Source organism: Lynx canadensis, chromosome D1 (genome assembly GCF_007474595.2).
Source record: "Lynx canadensis isolate LIC74 chromosome D1, mLynCan4.pri.v2, whole genome shotgun sequence".
Taxonomy (NCBI): Eukaryota; Metazoa; Chordata; class Mammalia; order Carnivora; family Felidae; genus Lynx; species Lynx canadensis.
In genome coordinates, this window is record NC_044312.2 from 60,603,290 (window position 1) to 60,613,993 (window position 10,704).

The 10,704-nt window shown below is 39.4% G+C and overlaps 1 pseudogene; it reads left to right on the forward strand.

Annotated features, from left to right (window-relative positions):
- On the forward strand, positions 1–950 carry LOC115526156 (annotated as a pseudogene).
- The last annotated feature ends 9,754 nt before the right edge of the window (positions 951–10,704 follow it).

Here is a 10,704-nt window from a genome sequence, read left to right on the forward strand (position 1 = left end):
ATGACAGCCTCCAATATTACCACAAACCCATCCAACTTCCTTCCTGCTGGTAGGAATTCCAGGTTTGGAACACCTGCATGTCTGGATCTCTATTCCATTCTCCTTCGCCTATACTCTGGCCCTGCTAGGCAACTGCACCCTCCTCTTCATCATCCAGACTGATGCAGCCCTCCACGAGCCCATGTACCTCTTTCTGGCCCATGCTGGCAGTCATTGATCTGGTTCTCTCTTCTAACAACACTTCCCAAAATGCTAGCTATTTTTTGGTTTCAGAGATCGGGAGATCAACTTCTATGCCTGTCTGGTCCAGATGTTCTTTCTCCACTCCTTCTCTATCATGGAGTCAGCAATGCTTCTGGCCATGGCCTTTGACCGCTATGTGGCTATCTGCAAGCCACTGCACTACACCACAGTCCTGACTGGGTCCCTTATCACTAGGATTGGCATGGCTGCTGTGACTCGGGCTGTGACACTAATGACTCCACTCCCCTTTCTGCTCAGACGTTTCCACTACTGCCGAGGCCCCCTAATTGCGCACTGCTACTGTGAGCACATGGCTGTGGTAAGGCTTTGCCTGTGGGGACACTCGCTTCAACAATATCTATGGCATCGCTGTGGCCATGTTTATAGTGGTGTTGGACCTGCTCTTTGTATCCTGTCTTATATCTTCATCCTTCGAGCTAGTTCTACGGCTCTCCTCTCAGGAGGCCCGTTACAAGGCCTTTGGGACATGTGTGTCTCACATAGGTGCCATCTTGTCCACCTACACACCTGTGGTCATCTCCTCAGTCATGCACCGTGTGGCTCGCCAGGCTGCCCCTCATGTCCCACATACTCCTTGCTATTTTCTATCTTCTTTTCCACCCATGATCAACCCCATCATTTATGGCATCAAGACCAAACAGATTCGTGATCATGTGCTCAGTCTATTTCAAAGAAAGAATGTGTAGATGCATACTTTTTCCTTATCTATCAGTTCAGTACTGAATGCATGCTGGATTGAGGCAGAGAGAAAAAAAATCTCAAGTAGGAAATTTGTAATCTCCAAGTTTGACGATTCTTTAGTATGACAAGGAAAATGAGGTTTTATTCCTCACAGATCCATGTAGATCAAACCAGGTATGTCCTTTAGTCTGTCTGGTAGCAGAGGTTTGACCTTCCTTTTTTCATAGACCTATCAACATGATTAAGAAAAACAAGAAGCTTCCAAAATGCCATTGTCATATAGGTGAAAGACAATAGGAATATTGGCTGAGATTGGCACAAGAAGTTGAGGTTTTGTGAACTCTTCATCTAGACTGAGTAATTAACCACAAATTTTGTGACCCGAAGGCCAGCATTACTTCCAGTACTATAACTGCTTCCATAGTTTTTTTAAGTGGCCTCCGGCCTCTGCCATTCTTTTAGCCTACTACACCCAATGTTATGGCTCTACACTTGGACAGCTCCACTTCTAAGCAGACTTATTTCTTCCACTAAGTCCGTGTGAATCAGAAAGAAGATCAAGGAACAGCCAATTCCTTGTTGAACATTTAACAAAGGAGTCCTCTGACATCCCTTATACATATTTATATCATGTAACTAACTTTTCATGTACATATGCATTTCTAAAAAAAACATTAGTAATGTTTATTGAAGAGCTTAATACCATCTTTGAGCTACTGTATTGTGGAAGATTAATACCCTTTGTTCTTGAACTTGAGACATCTGAAGCTAACGAAGTTATAATACATAGTTGTGGTAGACTGTATTATTGTTCATAGATATTTACTTTTCCACACCTCTATCATGGGAGGGAAATTTCCTCACTCCAGGAATGCTAAGTCTTGCTATGTGACTTTCTTCAGCCAATGAAATTTGAATGGTCTTAAAATATTCCACAATAAGGGGCGCCTGGGTGGCGCAGTCGGTTAAGCGTCCGACTTCAGCCAGGTCATGATCTCGCGGTCCGTGAGTTCGAGCCCCGCGTCATGCTCTGGGCTGATGGCTCAGAGCCTGGAGCCTGTTTCCAATTCTGTGTCTCCCTCTCTCTCTGCCCCTCCCCTGTTCATGCTCTGTCTCTCTCTGTCCCAAAAATAAATAAAAAACTTTGAAAAAAAAATTAAAAAAAAAAATTCCACAATAATCACAAACTTCAAATGCATTTGTGATTTTCCTTCTCTCTTGCTTTTTGCCTGTGCCACAAGAATGAGCATGTCCCTGTACAGGGTGTTTCTTCAACCTAGACCCATGATTGAGAAGATCCATGGAGAGATGAATCAGACTTACAGTCTGGAGCATAGCTACCGCTGACTCCAAAATTGTTACTATAACATGAACAAGGAATAATTTTGTTATTCTTGCAGTAAAATGAGATTTGGGAGTTGTTTTATAACATAACCCAGGGAAAGCAGATTGCTGGAGTTGTAAGCTATTTTGCCCTCTAGTTCATGACAGTTCGAGACCTTGAGTATTTGAAGAAAAGGAAAGTATACTATTTTTCTAGTACGTCCTAAAAATGAAACTGGATTTCACTTATCTTTCTGCCTTTGTCTCCTTATGCAAATTAATAATTGAACACTCCTTTAGTCAGTTCTTTAAAGAAGCTCTCATACACTTTAATGAAGGTCTATTTATACAGCCATGTTCTTCTATTTTTTTTAATTTTTTAAACCTTTTCTTTCCTAAATCATAACTAAAGGAGTTTCTCTAAGAACAAAGAAACTTGGTAGGCTCTGAAAAAGCATCCCCAGACCCTCCTCATGTTATACCATGGTTTACCTCATAGGGACATATGGAGGGTGCTGCTTTCAATATGTCTCTGACCAGATCCCAAATGTCTCAGTCATCCAGACATGAGTTAACTGGACAGCAATGAAGGAAGTAATATTAACCAAGAGCCTCTGACTGTTCCCTGAGCCTTCCCAAACTCTTGCTTGTTTTTTCCTGAGTTGAGTTCAAGCATTCTGGATAATAGATTAGATTGGTATTCAAAAACATCTACTCTCCCAGAGCATCTAACTCCACAGACTCAGGGGTTGGCCATCTGCACCACTTTGTTAATGGGGCATTAGCAGATGCAGTACAAAGACCTGAAATTTGCTTGTGCAATGGGGCTTGTTGTCTTCTGACTTTGCTGCAACATGACAATATACCCTGGTTAGCTCGTTGGTTCAATGAGGATGAAGAAAATGTGGAGCAGAGATGCCTGATCAACTTGCAGATTGAAGCAGAACCTCACAACCAAATCCAACTTGGATCAGCAGGTTCCCCAGCTGACCTGCAAATGGATAAGCAAATTCAGTTGAAATCAGCAGAGTCATCTCAGCCAATCTCCAGGTGTATGAGAGATACATTTTTACTGTTATATGCCACAGATTTTGTGGGTATTTGTTCCACAGCAAATTCTGGAAACTATTTATCTGTCATTGTTATTTAGTAAGCTGAATATAGTAAATGGATTAAATAAGCATTTCCAGCTTCGAAGACCTGATTTGTCCTTATGTTTGGTGCAGAAATGAAACTCATACCCTCCACAGAATGATTTAATCCAACATGTAAGTCTGACAGTATAGGAACTCAATTACTATGTAATAACAGTATGCACTGCTAGCTTTATTCACAATAATCAAAGGTGAGTTATTTCTTATCTTGTATTAATTAACACTGTGCTTAGATGGAGCATAGCCATCAGAATACATGTATGCTATTTTTATCTTATTTATTATTTATTTTTCCTTGGTGAGTTATATTTTATTTTTGGTTGGAGATAAAGAATACATGGACTTTCCCATAACTTTGGGAATTTTAATTCATTTTTTCATATTAAATATAACTTATTGTCAAATTGGTTTCCATACAACACCCAGTGCTCTTCCCAACAGGTGCCCTCAATGCCTATCACCCACTTCCCTCTCTGCCCCACCTTCCATCAACCCTCAGTTTGTTCTCAAGTATTTAAGAGTCTCTTATGGTTTGCCTCCCTCCCTTTGTTTTCCTCCCCTCATGGATGCTATTTTTAGAGTTGAAGTTTTACAGTTATGTAAGTGATACAAGAGGATACAGAAAATGTGCACTAATTTGAACTTAAATACAACACTTCCAACAATTCCTGCACCCTACTTTTGGGTTTTCTGAGCCCTGAATAATTGTAAGTTGCCCAAACAATGCCTTTGCATGGATCCGTGACTGACCCAGACATCAATTTTAGCTAGAGCAGCCCCAGCCCATTGATAGTTTGGAATGGCCAAACCACCGAGTTTGAATGCAGACTAACATAACAAAAAAGGCAAACTTTAGCCTACATTTTAACAAGCAGTATTTGAAATAACCACAATTTGAGTATACTTTCATGTCGTGTTTTGTTCAGGATGCTTCTGCATCACTGTTTTGCCTTTATTTCCCTTTATTGTATTTTTAAATCTCTGATATTGTACATTTCATCTGATATTGTAATTTTCATAGGTAAACGAATATATTTTATTTCAGATACTAAAATTTTCAAAGGTGAAAATTACAGTTAGGTATTTTTATATCTTCTGATTCCCCTGACATGCTCATCTCTCCTCTAGCCTCTTATACCATTATAATTGTATTCTGTATGCTTACTATCTTTATATGCTAATTTTATCATCTGTACTTTGTGATTTGTTTTGATTTTTCTTATGTGTATTTCCTGATAATTAAAAAATATATATGTTTATTTTTGAGAAAGAGAGTGTCAGGGGAGGGGCAGAGAGAGAGAGAGAGAGAGGGAGACACAGAATCCAAAGCAGGTCTCAGGCTCTGAGCTGTCAGCACAGAGCCAATGCAGGGCTTGAACTCACCGACTGTGATGTGAGATCATGACCTGAGCGGAAGTTGGTGGTTCAACTGACTGAGCCACCCAGGTGCTTCATATTTCCTGGTAATTTTTGATTGAATGCCAGATGTGTTGAATTTTACTTTTGGGTACTGGATACTTCTGTGTTCATACACACATTGTTGGGCTTTATTCTGGGTCATGGTTATGTCGTTGGAAACAGTGTGATCCTTTAGGTTTTGCTTTTAGGCTTTGTTAGTCAGGACTCAACAGCTTTCAGTTTAGGCTTAATTTGTTATCACTACTGAGCAAAAAAGCATTTTTGAAAAAAAAAATCTTAGGACTCATGAGGATTTCCACTCCAGCTTGTGGGAAAAGAGCTATTCCCAGCCCTGTGTGAGAACTGGAGATTGTTTCCTCTAATACTCTTGGGTGGTCTTTCCTTAGTTTCAGTGATTTCCTCCCGTAAAAGTAGTGAATGGTACTCAGGTCAAGACTGCAGATCTCCAGTACATTCTCTCTCTCTTTTCTGGTATTCCAACCTATGAACTCTAGCTCCCTCAAACATTTATGTTGAGATATTATTTGTGGTGTCACATGCGTAAGCTTAGAAGTCAGATTTTTAAAAAGAGTATGTGATCCCCTAAGTAGAGAACAAATTAAAAGAACATAGCCATGTCTGGCATGGAGGTAGAATGACATGAAAGCAGGCATGGACTCAGAATCTAAGGACATGTGGGTTGGACAGAAAGTTGGAGAAGTCATAAGTGATAGAATGTCCATAAACTGTAGAATATGTTAAAGTTGTACATATATCTTGTAGATTCCAAAACTCCTAATTGTCTAAAAATGTTGGTCTGTAGAATAGGAGAACAAAATGGTATCCTCAGAATTTTCATTTGTTGTTATTTTCTTCAGCCTTTTAATATTTACATTATTGTATGTTTTATATATAAATATAGTGGTAATGGTTAAGTACATATTACATAATGTACATTATATATAATATAATACTTGTCTAATATTTGCATATGTATAAGTATACATATACATGTATGTGAATGATCAAGTATAGGTCTACTGACTGGATTCCTCGATCTACTCCAGTCATGCACACCTCTTTCTTGAGGAAGCATGTTCTGGTTTCTGCTCTAATCCCAGCATTAGATTCCTCCCTCTTCCCAGGAATGGCACTTGGTCTACATTTCAAGCAGTTTTGACATCAAGTAGAGTTGAATTCTAAAATATTCTATCATCACTCTTTGGAGAGTTCCTTGCCCCTGGTGTTTGGGAAGCTTAGTGAGTTAGAGACAGATATACTAACCTTACTAGAAGCAGACTAAAGAATGGTCCTCACTACACCTCAGTGTAGAGCTGCCTCCACAAAGACATGACTAAAGTCCAGGGGTCTGAGGAGCTCTTGGTATGAGTCCAGTTTGGGGGATGTCTAGTCACTTTGGTAGTTGAGTTCCTACATTCCTGAGACCTCCCTCTAGAATGTGTCTGGTTAGTCCTGGTTTTGTACCCCTCCTTAGTTCTGAAGCTTTCCTTTTTGACACTGGGGCTGTAAAAACACTTTTAAAAAGACAAATGCTAGGATTTTACAGAAAAGAAGGATGATGTAAGTTTGATGGCTAAAGGAGAGCTTGTCCTTATTTTAAACAGATGATGGGCATCAAATATTTTTTATAATACTAAATACATTTAGAATTTTGATATAGCAGTTTGATTTGAAATGCCAATGTTTAATGTAATCTGGGAATATTTTTAATTTAATGAAATACAAATTCTATATGTAAACTTTATTTTGAAAAGTATATACCTCTTTATGCAGTTAAGGAGTTCACTTACACAAAGTCAGAGAATCTCTTCTCTAAGCACATATACAGACCCTAGTGTTTGACTTGAAACTTCTAGAATGGGCGGGATTTATTTATTTATTTTTATTATTTTTTTATATGAATTTATGTCAAATTGGTTTCCATACAACACCCAGTGCTCATCCCAAAAGGTGCCCTCCTCAATACCTATCACCCACCCTCCCCTCCCTCCCACCCCCCATCAATTGTTTTTTTTTTTTTTTTTAAGAATGGGCAGGATTTAGATGGACCTATTTTCATTCTAGAAATGAGAATCAGTAGTTTCCAGTTCAGGACTGTAGAGTGATTTTATGTCTCAATCTCTAATGATGTTAAGCACTAACTGAGGAACTAATATTATGTCCGTTGCAGGGTCAACTGATAGATAAGTATGAAAATATGTGACCCTTGATGATTGCTAAGTGTATTGTTAGCATTTGAGTTGGACTATTGGTATAACAAACAGCTATCTATTACCCTAAAGGTTTTTCTGAAGACTTAAGACAGTAATGTCTTAATTGTGTCAAGTTTTTAATACCTGGAGGATATGTAATTTGATCATCTCATCCATCTGAACTTAAAGAAATTCATGCTTTCATAAGTTCATTCATCTATCCAAACATTTTGATGCCTTAAATGTTATGGGTGGCATTTTTGTACTCATGAATTATACAATCAGAACAATAGGGCAGTGTTATAGGAGACCAAATGTGAGTGACTCATATCAAAAAACCTTAAATGCTAGAGCTAGAATCACTGCCTCTTTCAGCACACAATTCTTAACAGCCCATTCTGCCTGAATTCTGTCCTATAATATGCTAGTTGTAGCCTTTTTTTTTTTCCTTTGGTGACTGCTTCAAGTTTTGCCCAAGAATTACTTTGGATCTACAGTGCGCGCTTTGGGGATAGTGTGTCCAGTTGTGAGGATCGTCCTATTTGATGACTGATACATGCTTCTTCCAGTCTCCTGACTTTGGCTGGTCTTCTTACTTCTAAGCTTCTGTCATTACCAGCAGTATCACCCACAGGAAAGGGAGTGTGTAGATACATGAATGGAAGGAAGATGTCTGGATGCTATATCATCAGAAATGGAAGTTTACATCCTCATTCAATGGAGATAAAAATTGCAGGAAGCCGAGTCTGCTCAAAGATCCTTAATGGAATATTGCTCCCATATCTGGTGCTCAAAGGCAATTACCAAGGGAAGACCAGAATGGAAAGTCACTATTTTTTAATTTAGAACCTAAAAAAGGAGTTTAGGGGTCATCATCTAAAATCTTATTTTAAAAGTGCCAACAAAGTTCCCAAATTAGTAGGTCATATAGTCATTGGTACTCCACTATATGTGTTTAAAAATAGTCTCTCATGATCCACATAAGAGTGAAAACGTATATATTTCTGTCTTTCTCTGTATGACTTATTTCACTTAGCATAACACACTCCAGTTCCATCCGTGTTGTTACAAAAGGCCATATTTCACTCTTTCTTATTGCCATACAATATATTCTATTGTATATATAAACCACAACTTCTTTAGCCATTCATCAGTTGATGGACATTTAGGCTCTTTCCATAATTTGGCTATTGTTGAAAGTGCCGCTATCAACATTGGGGTACAAGTGCCCCTATGCATCAGCACTCCTGTATCCCTTGGGATCATGAGAAACTTAAGACTATGGGGGAGGGGAAGGGAAAAAAAAAGCTAGAGAGGGAGGGAGCCAAACCATAAGAGACTCTTAAAAACGGAGAATAAACTGAGGGTTGAAGGGGGGGTAGGAGGGAGGGTAAAGTGGGTGATGGGCATTGAGGAGGACATCTGTTGGGATGAGCACTGGGTGTTGTATGGAAACCAACAATATATGTCATAATAAAAAAATAAAAATTATCATAAAATGATATAGCTTGGTTTTATAGATGAACATAATTTTCACACACAAAATTTATTAATTCAGAAACCTAGAAGTTCAGGGAGACTCGGGAAGATTTATACTGGGGAAACCTGCCAGTCAAGAAGGTATTTCTCTTATGTAAGACTATATTCTTAACCCAGAAAAGACTTTGAAAGATAATGAGGCACTCAACAGAGGGTGTGCCTGAAGACAATGTGGAATAATTACCTGTACCAATAGTTTCTTAGTTTGGGCCTATAAGTGTTAAAGTAATGTTCATAAATTTGTCATTTAACTCTAAGAAGTTTCTCCTCGAATCAAGATAGGAACTGGAATAGTATCTTTCCTGTTGATCCACAATTCGAAATAGAATTATTCAAAGCTGAACTGTCTATAAATGACAGTAAGTGAGCCTGATCTACTTTGAGGCACTTGTGTTAAGCTACAGCAGTCAGCAGGACCTCTGGTTAAACAAAAATCACTCTGTTGAATGATTCTTCTTCTTGGTTATTGGTTCATCTCAACAGAAGATGGCCCAGCAGAGGGAGTGATAGTACAGTAATAACATGGTGGTGGAAACAGATCTCAGACACAGTGGTGGAACCAAGTTTCAAACCCAAGTCAATGAGCCTTCATGAAATTAAATAACTTCCCCAAAGCCAGTTGCCTCATTTTCAAAATAGTATAGTATCTATATCTGAGGGTTTGAGGATTTAATTAGTTAACTTCTATAAAGTAACTTATATACTCAGGTTCATATGTGGCAAAAAAAATGTTTGACAAAAGATAGTTGTGATGACACTAAATCCTATTTTTTTAAATGTTTACTTTTTTTTTTTTTTTTTTTTTAATTTTTCAACGTTTATTTATTTTTGGGACAGAGAGAGACAGAGCATGAACGGGGGAGGGGCAGAGAGAGAGGGAGACACAGAATCGGAAACAGGCTCCAGGCTCCGAGCCATCAGCCCAGAGCCCGACGCGGGGCTCGAACTCACGGACCGCGAGATCGTGACCTGGCCGAAGTCGGGCGCTTAACCGACTGCGCCACCCAGGCGCCCCTAAATGTTTACTTTTTTTGAGAGAGTGTGAGCAGGGGAGGGTCAGAGAGAAAGAGGATCTGAAGTGAGGTCTGCACTGACAGTAGTGAGCCCGATGTGGGGGTTGAATCCACCAACCATAAGAGCTGAAGTTGGACACTCAACCAACTGAGCCACCCAGGTGTCCCCCTGTATAGTTTTAAGCGGTATGCGCCACTGCTTCCCTTTAGTTGTAGCCTTGTAATCTCTCAGGTATAGGAAAGCTCTCAATGACATAGATCCTCTCCTCAAAGCCTTGTGTTGCAGTAATGCATGTCCCATATATGCTTAACTTTTAGTTTGTTAACTTTTTGTTCTAGTCTCAGGGTAAAACATTTCTCTATTAGTGAGCTATCCTAACCCTATGAATAATTTCTTATTGGCAACAGGAGTGGTCAAGAAGATAAAATGAATCATTAAAAGGTAAAAGTGAGGTCTTGCCTATTCTAAAAGAGTACATAGAGTAGTACTGACTGGATTTTCCTTCCTGCCTTAGACTGGATGAGGGTGGATATAGAAAAAAAATCTCATCAATTATGGTTTGATTAGGAAGGCAGGACCACTATGAATGATATGGAATAAGGGGTTGATTATGGGTATTAGACCTTAAGCAATTAAGGGATCTGGTGAACTATATGGAAGACTATGTGTCTGAAGTGACCCTACAATTCAGCAGGACCAAAACTCAGAAAATCTGGATGTGGACTGGAAGAGTAAAGAGTAAGGATAAGCGTCTCCCAAAGATGAACTGGGACCTACAGAGGAAGCCTCGAATCCACGTCACTCACTGCCTCCAACCTTTACAATGCAGGTGACTGGAAGAAAGAGCTACCTTTTACCATGGAGCTGAGCACACACCTTACCCAGGGTCTGGATAAATGGAAGGAGATACAGCAGAAGATGAAGGAATTGTGGGTTCAGTGGCTACTCCTTGCGCACAAGGTGAGCCCATAGGATCAGGGAGCTAGAAGGAGCTACAGCATCATTGGGCACTCTACACAAGCCTTTAGAAAATAATGGTTGCTCTTTTACCACTGCCTTCTAATCTCACAGAAATAGGCCTTCCAGCCAGCCCTAACCAGGAACCTCACAGGGAAAGG